We start from the raw sequence: 10,638 nt of genomic DNA on the forward strand, positions 1-10,638 counted from the left end.
ACAATCATTCCTGTTGCCCTTTCCCTTATATAAGACCACCGTTACTGTATCTCTCCAGTCCTCAGGTACAGATTCACTATCCCATATCCTGCCAAACAAGAAGTGAAGTTGCTGCAGAAGTTTCTCACCACCATGCTGCAACAACTCTGCATGAATGCCATCCAAACCCGGAGACCTCCCATTATTCATCCTTGAGACAGCCACTGCAACTTCTTCCAGCATTGGTGGTTCCACAAGAGCCGCCCTCACAGGTTATTCAGGGATGAGACTGAGAACATCCTCACTAACTACAGACTGCTGATTCAAGAGTTCATCAAAGTGTTCTCGCCACCTTTGCAGAATTCCTTGTGAATCACGAAGAAGTTCTTTACCATCCCTGCTTCGAAGTGGTGTCATCAGAGAAGAAGTCGGTCCATAAACTTCTCACAAGAGACCATATAACAGCTTTGAGTTATTGGAATCCGATGCCGCCTGTATCTCATCAGCCTTCTTACTCCACCAGGTATCCCTCACCTGAGAGAGCCTCCGCCTCACACGTGATTTCACATCCTTGAGTTCCCTATGCAACACATCTCTCTCCTGTGGCTTTGCTGACAAATGGCGTGACAAAGTATGTCTTTTATCAGCCAATAAATCATCTATTATGTTCATCATTTTCTTTAAACCAATCTTGTATCAATCCCAGAACTTTCCTGCCTATATCATAAAATGACTTTTTAAGGGTCGGCCAATCCTCACCAATATCTGCAACATTCATTTCCTCTCATAAAGTACTCTTCACACAGTTACACCTAAAACGAGCAACATTCAGTCTTTGAGGTAGGGTAATCCCTGCAGCCCAGATTTTACATTTTGTGATTAATTTCACTTTTGCACATATCAGGCGGTGGTCAGTCCAACACTCAGCCCCACGAACAACACCGCACATCTCGTCTGTCACACACCCTAACAAGGATGTAATCCAGAATATGCTATTCTTTAGACGCAGGGTGCATCCATGTGGTCTTAAACTTATTCTTTTGTTGAAACATGGTATTGGTAACACACAGACGCAGCTCCTCGCACATCTGCAACAGAAGCATACCATTACTATTACACTTCCCCACCCCATGCTTTCCAATTACTGTCCATGTGTTAAAATCCCTCCCCATTCTAGCATTAAAGTCACCCAGTACGATGACTTTGTCTGCCCGGGGGATGTATATTACGTGCCACCTGCACAGGAGCCAGTCCGTCGGCACTGGCAACGATCTCGCTCGAATGTATTTTCACGTGCCACCGGCACAAGTGCCAGGGAGGCGACGTTGGTAACGATCAACGGCCACGCAAAATTTAAAAAAAAAACAGGTTCGAAATTGATTGTTGCATAACAAAATATAATAGCAGAGTGTAAACCTGTATTATATTGAATGAAATCACGGTGACAACGTGACTGACAACGTGACAGACAACTCGGGTGTGGCAGGATTAGATGACGATATGAATTTACCCCAGGTGTGTCCATTATTCTCTTCTCGTTATTTTACCAAAAATCATCCCGTCTAAAATTAACCACGGTTCTCTTTATGGTGTTTTGTGCATGTGTATGTGATATTGTTGGCGTTGTCATTGTTGCTGTCATCACTCCCATTTTGCTGAGCAATTGACAGTATTGCAGCCTCAGATATATCATCCCGGATATACTACGACTACATACTGCACTGGTTAGGTGGTTGGTGGGTGAAATGAGGCCACGTCTACCTGTTGCGCTATTTCAAGTGAACACTTGATTTTTAGAAGTGAGTTTTAATCCTAGGTGGTGTTTAGCTCTCGGATAATCTCTATCCAAGAATACATTCTAGCCATAACCATATATATATATATATATATATATATATATATATATATATATATATATATATATATATATATATATATACACTTTATTTAAAAGCAGCAGAAATATAACAAAAAAGTGTTACTCGGAGTTTCACGTTCCCGTTCATCGGACAGTTTTGTTAGAAATGGGACTCTCCCATATTACTCTCCCATTTCTAACAAAACTGTCCAACGAACGAGAACGTGAAACTCCGAGTAACAGTGTTTTTGTTATATTTCTGCTGCTTTTAAATAAACCATATTACTCTACTTCTTGTATTTGAGTACTCCTTTTTTTCCCACCTTGTTGCACATTCTATGTGCTTACTCCAGTATATATATATATATATATATATATATATATATATATATATATATATATATATATATATATATATATATAAGGATGGGATTTTTTTCCCATATAAAAAAGTAGACAAAATAAATAAAGATTGGTTTAGAAACATGAAACTTTTGTATGGAAACGGGTGGACTGATTTTGGTGGTGGTGGCCACGCTGGAGATGATGTAAACAAAGAAAGAGAAAGAAAGAATGTAGCAATGGATAGGAGGTGCGGGAGAGAGATATTATTCAGTCTGTGGTTATTTGAGACGAGTAGTCACAGTATAGCCACCAACACACGCTACAATATACGCATACATACACACATATACCTTTAATCAAACACACACTCACACTACAACATACGCATACATACACACATACATACACCAGATACCATGACAGTATAACATACATACTTACACATACAGACATTTAAACAATGGTACACGCAGAGGACAAGGTAACGCCCATTAGTTTATAAACTTCGTCCTGTTTTTCAGAATTGCCCAGCGACTTTTGCAGAAGCCACATATTTTTCTGCTGTTTGAATATATTGAACTTTCAAGAGACCGAAAAACTTCAGGCTGAAATCGAAACACATTGACTTCGGTGAATATTATTTAATAATTACTTTAATTAGCAATGTACTAACACTTTTACATCAGTAAAAAATCATTAGAGCTGTTTAAAACCTAAATATCTTTATAATGAAACTGTTTCATTTTCAAGCAGTATTTTTTACAGACTAGGAACTGTTAAAATATTTTACAATCATTAAATTACAAGTAAAACATTTTATTACCATTTACAAAATATAAAATATAGTCCAGTTGTAACAATGGAAAAACTATTTGATAGAAATTAAATGAATGAAAACATTTCATCTAATTATACACTATTTTGTGTGGTTTTCAGTGAATTTCTAATTCTGAAGTGAAATTCTAAATTTGTCCAACACCTCACAGAATTTATCTTTTCTTCTGTTCTTTAAAGCGATTTCTGTTTTAATGACAGAAGTCCTTGTAGTTAAGGAGGTTTTGTACAAATGTACAGTGTTTCAGGATACCTGTTATCACTTTCCTCACCACCTGTGTAGAACTAATCATTGCTCACCTGAAAAAAGCTGCTTATTAAGGAGGATGAATGACATTGAAATATTGTCAAATATTTCCTGAATCAGATGATTGTCTGGTGAAGTGTGATGTGGGCAGTTAAGATGAAAGATTACCAACAGCAATCTTTAGAAAAAGAGAGCGGGGTTATGTTTATCCTACCTGAAGCGATGTGGCATGGCTTTGTGGCCAGATTTTCGAGGACCAATTTGGTTGTCATGGAATTAAGTAGAAGATGAGAAGAATGTTGGTTGGTGAAGTCTAGAGGTGAGAGGACAATCGTGTCATAGATTTGGGGGAAAATATATGAGATTAGCAGTGTTATCAAGTGATAATTAAATGAGATAAGTGCAATATTGTTGATTCTGTAGGATGTCTTAATAGTGAGAAGAGATTTAGGAAGGACAGTCTATTTTGTTGTAGACCTCTACATTAGGCTATTACACGGTCCCATGGTAGAAAGTATAAAAATGCTGACCAAAGCCATATTACTCACCAGTTGACCATTGATTATAGGAATGTCTCACAATAATAAAATACAGATTATTCGTAAAGATAAAGAATTTATGAAGTATAAAACTTTGACCTGAGTTATATAGTTTGTGTGAATGACTGAGAAGAGGTTCCATTGCTAATTTCATTCGAATGGTTACCTATAAAGTAATTCTGTTCTACTACAAATGCAAGAATATCCAAAAAAATGGGTTTTACGGAAATAGGGAAACATGAGACACAGGAAAAAGGACTCTCATGATAAGGAAAAAATACAAAAGATGAAATATAAACCCTGAAGCGGTTCTCTTCCCTTAAGGAAAATATTCACCCGTCTATCATCTCATTGTCATCAATCTCTCTCTCTCTCTCTCTTATTCTCTCTCTTTCTCTCTCTTATTCTCTCTCTCTTATTCTCTCCCTCTCTCTCTCTTACTCTCTCTCTCTCTTATTCTCTCTCTCTCTCTTATTCTCTCTCTCTCTCTTATTCTCTCTCTCTTACTCTCTCTCTCTCTCTCTCTCTCTCTCTCTCTTATTCTCTCTCTCTTACTCTCTCTCTCTCTTTCTCTCTCTTATTCTCTCCCACTTACTCTCTCTCTCTCTTACTCTCTCTCTCTTATTCTCTCGCTCTCTTATTCTCTCTCTCTCTTATTCTCTCTCTCTCTCTCTTATTCTCTCCCACTTACTCTCTCTCTCTCTTACTCTCTCTCTCTCTTACTCTCTCTCTCTCTTACTCTCTCTCTCTCATTCTCTCTCTCTCTCTCTTATTCTCTCTCTCTCTCTCTCTCTCTCTCTCTCTCTCTCTCTCTCTCTTATTCTCTCCCTTACTCTCTATGCATCTACAAGCAGCAGCCCCTTGATTTTACTGATTTGAAATTTAATAAAATGTCCAGCAGTGTTGGCGTTGTTGGTAAAATGGCTAAATTAGAAAACACGATAGAATTAATATTGTCTTTGGAATGAAAGAAGTAAAACAATTTGTTGTTTAAAGGTAAACAGATGAGTTAATGACAGAGCTTGTTTGTTGTGCATCTTAATAAGTTCCCTAATTGTTGTTGTTGGTGGTCTTTTTAACAAAATGACTAAGATGAAAATGGTTACAAGGATGAACACCCTGTCTTTTTTTCACTGATTGTAAATCTATCCTTACATCCCCTAAACATTGTCTTTATCCCAGTAGGAGACTTTGGTCTGCTGCTCAGACAATTGTTCTCTCTTTCTCCTCAAGATTGGCTGCAAGATACAATGCAATCGATTATAGTGTCTTCATCATCGAATTGGAAGGGTGGTCACTGTCCATGTCAGTTCTTCTTCAGAATTACTGTCCACCTCGATTGCTTGAGAAACACATCTCCTTAAACATTCCACCTTTTCTATGGTGGTATGCCTTTCTTAACACGAACCACTTTATAAAGGGCCCTGGGTACATTTTAATGTGGCAAAAACACTAGAAAAAGAGTTTCATGACTCCAACATTGAAACTAGAATAACTGCCCAAAACCAGTCACTTGGATTATGCTTGTTATGGGGATGCTTTTATGGGGATCAACAGATTTATCAGAAGAAATTACTCAAGGGAAATCACTTAACAAGGCATTCATGGATGACATAACAATACTAAGAAGAGATCAAATGTATATGCAAATAGTTCTGGATGGACTAATTACTTGGTCAAGAATGCAGTTTAAGGCAAATACTTGATGCAGTCTGACATTTGTCAAAGGTCAACAGAAGCAGGTAAAGTTCAAAATAGCCTTAGAAACTATGCCAAAAGTTAACAAGTAAGTTGAGGACGATGCTACAATACCACATTGTCCAGTAAGAGTAGAGGCATTGATGGTATTGCAGAAAGTGAGGATGGGCAATAAGCAATTGCCAAATCAAAACTTCTGGGCAAAAACAAGATTTGGTACTTGAAGTTTGATCTATATCGCCATCTTGATTATATATTCTTGAATATCACATCTTATGTACCATTTCAGATATTTTCCCTTTGCATTAATCTGTGTATAAACATTTGTGTCATTAAAGATGTTTTGTGTAAGTATACAGAGTTTTAGGATACCTGTTATCACTTTCTGTTTCACCTGTGTAGAACTAATCATTGCTCACCAGGAAAGAAAACTATTTCATTAAGGTGTCTTTAAATATTTCCTGAATCAGGATGAAATTCTGGTGAACTGTGAGTTGCATAATTAAAATCAAAGATTAAAAGCAGCAACGTTTGACAAAGATAACAGGTGTGTGTTGATCCTACTCCAAGTGGTGTGACATGAGTTTGTGTCAAGTTTGTTGATGACCAACTTGGTTGACATCGGAATTAAGCAAAAGAATGAGTGGAATGTTGGTTAGTGAAGTCTAGTGGTGAGGGCACCATGCCATGTCATAGGTTTAGCACAGATATAAGAGAGAGAAAAGATAAGAGGTGTTAACATGTGATAATTAAATGAGATGATTGCAACATTGTTAGATTGAGTGGGATGTCTTAATAGAAAAAGGAGGCTTAGGAAGGTCAGTTTATTTTGTTATGGACCTAAATATTGAGCCATTATATAGGACCACTGTAGAAAGTATAAAATTGTTGACCAAACCTATAATGGTCAGCAGTTGTCCATTGATGATAGGAATATCTTACAATAATAAAATATAAACCATTAACAGAGATAGGAAAATTGTGCTATGAAGTGTAAAATTTGGAAATATTTCAGATTCTGTAATGGTAGAGGAGAAGCATCTCCATAAGGTGTCCAGAAAGTTGGCGGGTAAATGGCAGGAACTTGGTGAGTATAAAATACCCAGTTAATTTCTATAAATTTTGCTTTAAGCTAAACTTTTGTTTGTTTGATTGACTGAGAACAGGTTCCATTCCTAATTTCCAATTAAAAGTTTAGCTATAAAGTAAAGATATCAATGAAATTTCGTAAAATGTATAAACGAAGAGACAGAGTAGAGTTAATATTGTCGTTTGTAAAAGGGGACTCACAAATATTGTTGTTTAAGAGTAAACAGGTGAATTAATGACAATGTTTTTGCTTGTTTACACTTTTAGTAAGTTTACTGTTAGGTTTTTGTTGTTTGTTTAGGCAGATATCTGCCTTAATCTGGCCGAGTTAAGAGGAAACGGTTCCAGATGTGCCATAATGCTTTATCTTGGTTGAAGAGAACCACATTATCAAATGCAACCTTTTTAAACACGAGAGTTTGCATTGTGTGGGACATGCTGTAGTCTCTTTGATTGTAGTTCTTTCGACCCTGGTCAATATATAGTGCCAGTCTCTATAGAAAACAGGCTCCCATTGTTGACTGTGTCCATGGCTGGATTGAACTCAGTATTGTAAATTAATGAAACTCGCTTACGTTAAAAAAAAAAAATCTCAACAGAAAATTCAAACTCAACTTGATTTTGTTTCTCAATTGAAATCGTTTCACTCTCCTTTATTGGAAAGGCATGAACACCACAGTATCCCATTTCCCCTTGTCTGAAAGTTTAACAACATAAAACATCATTTATACAATGTTCCTATTATTTACAGCAATGTCTTTACCTCCCTATGGTTCGTAGACTGAACCATAGGAGAGATGTCTTTACCAGGACATTGAGCTGTGTTGGGGACTAGATTTGAACCTTTCACCCCTCACTCAAGAGGTCATAACATTATCCCCTCAGTCAGCTGATAGAAATGATTTACCTAAATTAAGAGAGGACATCATCTGTGACATTGCCAATTTGTTATCTCTCTGGGAGTCATACAACATGTACCAGTCATATACTGGGCTAAAATCACTCCACTAACAATATGATCCAATATAATCATCATCTTACATCCATTTTACTAAGTTTGTAATGGTCAGATGACTTCTCCCAGAGTTGTTGTGGTCCTTTGTCAGGGTTGATCGCTTGTTTCCTTTGACTTGAATTCCAGGCATTTCTTTATCCAAATTTCATCTTCCATATCCCTTCTATATCTATAACATTTATTTTTGTTTTTCTTGTGAACTATCACAGATTCTTCTGAGACCCAGTTTTTTTGGCTCCAAGTTTTCAACACATTAACATTTCACTTCTAGTGATGTGTGCTCACCTCATTTCCTGGCAGTGTCCACGCATCCTCCGCATTCCATGTAACATTACACTTAATAAATACACCTCATGCAATCTCTCCTTCATTTGGAGACAGAATCCCTTAGTTGCCAGTAGACATAACAATTCCCTGTACATTTTTCATCTCGTTTTTCCTCTAACTACTGCACTTTTTGCATAGTCCCCCCACCCACCCACTTCTAATTATGTCTCTTAGGTTAGAGAAACTATCAACTGTATCTTGTTCTTACTACGAATTATTCCTGTATATCTGCTACTTACAAAGTCCTTCCCTAACCCTAACCTGTCCTCCCTGTAAGCTTGCCTGTGATACCACTGCACCTATTGTGTACATTAGATACACCATATAGAATTCCTATTAACCCCTTTTCTTTCCCCTGCATATAAATTGTGATAACTTTGCAGATGATGTAGATGTTTGTGGATGCAGTGATTTTTTCAGGACCCAAGTGTTGTAGGTGTATGGTGTAGATTTTGGTGACCCTTGTCTTATGACCTACAAACTAAAACTCTTCTCATTGCTTTGTTTACTCTCGAGTCTCTCTTGTATGAGATTCTTTTGAAACTGTCGCCTTGAGCCAGTGAAGGAATTCCTTTTTGGGAGTCAGTATTCTGGTATCTTCTATATGTGATAGGTACCTAACAGTAAGTCATTCAGGTACACAATCCCCACTTTTGAGATATTTCTGAATTTTGATCATCTTTAATTATTTACTAATCATAAGAGGGTGGAGGCACAATGGCCCAGTGGTTAGGGCAGCAGACTCGCGGTCATAGGATCGCGGTTTCGATTCCCAGACCGGGTGTTGTGGGTATTTATTGAGCGAAAACCCCTAAAGCTCCACGAGGCGCCGGCAGGGGATGGTGGCGAACCCTCCTGTACTCTTTCACCACAACTTTCTCTCACTCTTACTTCCTGTTTCTGTTGTGCCTGTAATTCAAAGGGTCAGCCTTGTCACACTCTGCGTCACACTGAATATCCCCCGAGATCTACATTAAGGGTACACGTGTCTGTGGAGTGCTCAGCCACTTGCACGTTAATTTCACGGGCAGGCTGTTCCGTTGATCGGATCGACTGGAACCCTCGTCGTCGTTGGAAGCGATGGAGTGCCAACAACAACAACAACATAAGAGGGACGACATCACAGGTGACTATTTCAGTCATTGAATATGGGATGTTACCAAAACGACCGAAATTGAGTTCCTCCGAAGAGTCTCTGGAGTAACGTGTGTAGCTTCGAGATTTAGGTGTCTCTCCAGGTCAAGCGACTGCTTCTCTGCATTGAGAGGTCACAGCTGCTGCAATGCTACCAGCATGTGATTAAAATGTTTCAGGAAAGAATCAAAAGAGGGATTCGTGAAGCTGAACCAACTGACAGGAGACTCCGGTGGGGTGGGGGGGAAACCAAGAATGAATTGTTGCATAATACCCATAGTTTCATTTGGTTGTGTTTGGAAATCCTCTCAGAAATTCTAATAAAGGTTTCTTTAGAGAGGATCGTATGAAGGAGGGGCTTGAGGACTCTGCCCCTATAACCCTCCGATGAAGAGATGGCAAAGAAAATGAATGGATAGATGAAATGGTTTAACTATTGCTAGTCTTTGTTGATTCTTTAGGCTCCCATACACTGCTACTCACACAAACACTTCTCCTGCCAGTTGTTTACCAGAAGTTCTCTCGTGTGTAACTTCCATTTAATTCGTTTTTTTTTTAATGTTTTCTCCATTTCCAGCCTTTTTTTCCACTTGTTTGTTATTTTTGTCACTATTGTTAGAAATAAATAACAATGTCTTCTAATTTCCCTGTTTCTTAAGTATTTCTCCCATTTCTATTCACATAGTTTCTTTGACTTAATTAATACAGCCTACAGTACACAGGTTTTATATTATCGTTAATGCTGTTGCAATTATTTCTTATTTCTTTTGCAGGAAGGGAATTAGGAATTAAACAACATGACCGGGAAATCATCAAGTATGACCATCCTTTTAGCATTATGGAACAAGGCTTCCAGATGCTGCTGCAATGGTATAGAAGTTCTGATCCAGCGAAACGGACACTTCGGATATTAAAAGAAGCCCTTCAAAAAAGTGAATGTTTTCTTGCGCTTGAAAGTTTATCATCAGACTTCAATTGAATTTCTGTGTAAATTGTTGCTGTTGCCTAGTCCCAAGTCTACCTTCACCATCCACAGACCTATGATCAAATGTCTTCCATCCAGGACCATCATGTTTTCCTTGTCTAATGTGTCATTCTTTAAGATAAGATATGAATGGAGTAGGATTCGGCTACTAATTCTAGCAGATCTATTTACCACATGGAGACCCCTTTATTGGTTTAGCTTCCTTTTTGTGGGAGATTAACTTTTGAGATAAAGATAAGCTTTGAAATTTCATTTGTTGTTGGTGTTGTTGTCATTGTAAGTCCCGGCATCTCCCTAAACACTTCCATTGTTATATAGTTTAAATATCCTGTGGAATTTTTCCAAAAATGAAAGTTGTAATTCCATTTTGTGAAACTTACTTAAAATGCATATTTTGCTTTCAAGTAGAACCTCCTTGTAGACACATTTGTCAGTAAATATACAGTTTCTATTTCTGCCACGTGACAACTTGCTGGAGCAACCTGCTGGAGCCTAGCAGCAGGTATAAAAAAGGGGAATTTGACAAGACAATCAGTCGGACGCTGCATCGAAGAGGCCAGGGAATAGAAGAAAGAAGACATGTACCTA

At 37.9% G+C, this 10,638-nt stretch overlaps 1 protein-coding gene across 1 annotated transcript in view; it reads left to right on the plus strand.

The window, feature by feature from the left end:
* The window catches only part of LOC149130296 (uncharacterized), a 49,696-nt gene extending 39,394 nt beyond the window's left edge, over nucleotides 1-10,302 (plus strand). Inside the window, exons 14-16 of the mRNA XM_089345291.1 lie at nucleotides 2,704-2,812; nucleotides 6,516-6,587; nucleotides 9,839-10,302. The gene's annotated coding sequence lies outside the window, so the exon portion shown is untranslated. The remainder of the gene's footprint in view (nucleotides 1-2,703; nucleotides 2,813-6,515; nucleotides 6,588-9,838) is intronic.
* Nucleotides 10,303-10,638: the final 336 nt, after the last annotated feature.

This window comes from Octopus bimaculoides, chromosome 29 (genome assembly GCF_046866305.1).
Source record: "Octopus bimaculoides isolate indiv1 chromosome 29, ASM4686630v1, whole genome shotgun sequence".
Lineage (NCBI taxonomy): Eukaryota > Metazoa > Mollusca > Cephalopoda > Octopoda > Octopodidae > Octopus > Octopus bimaculoides.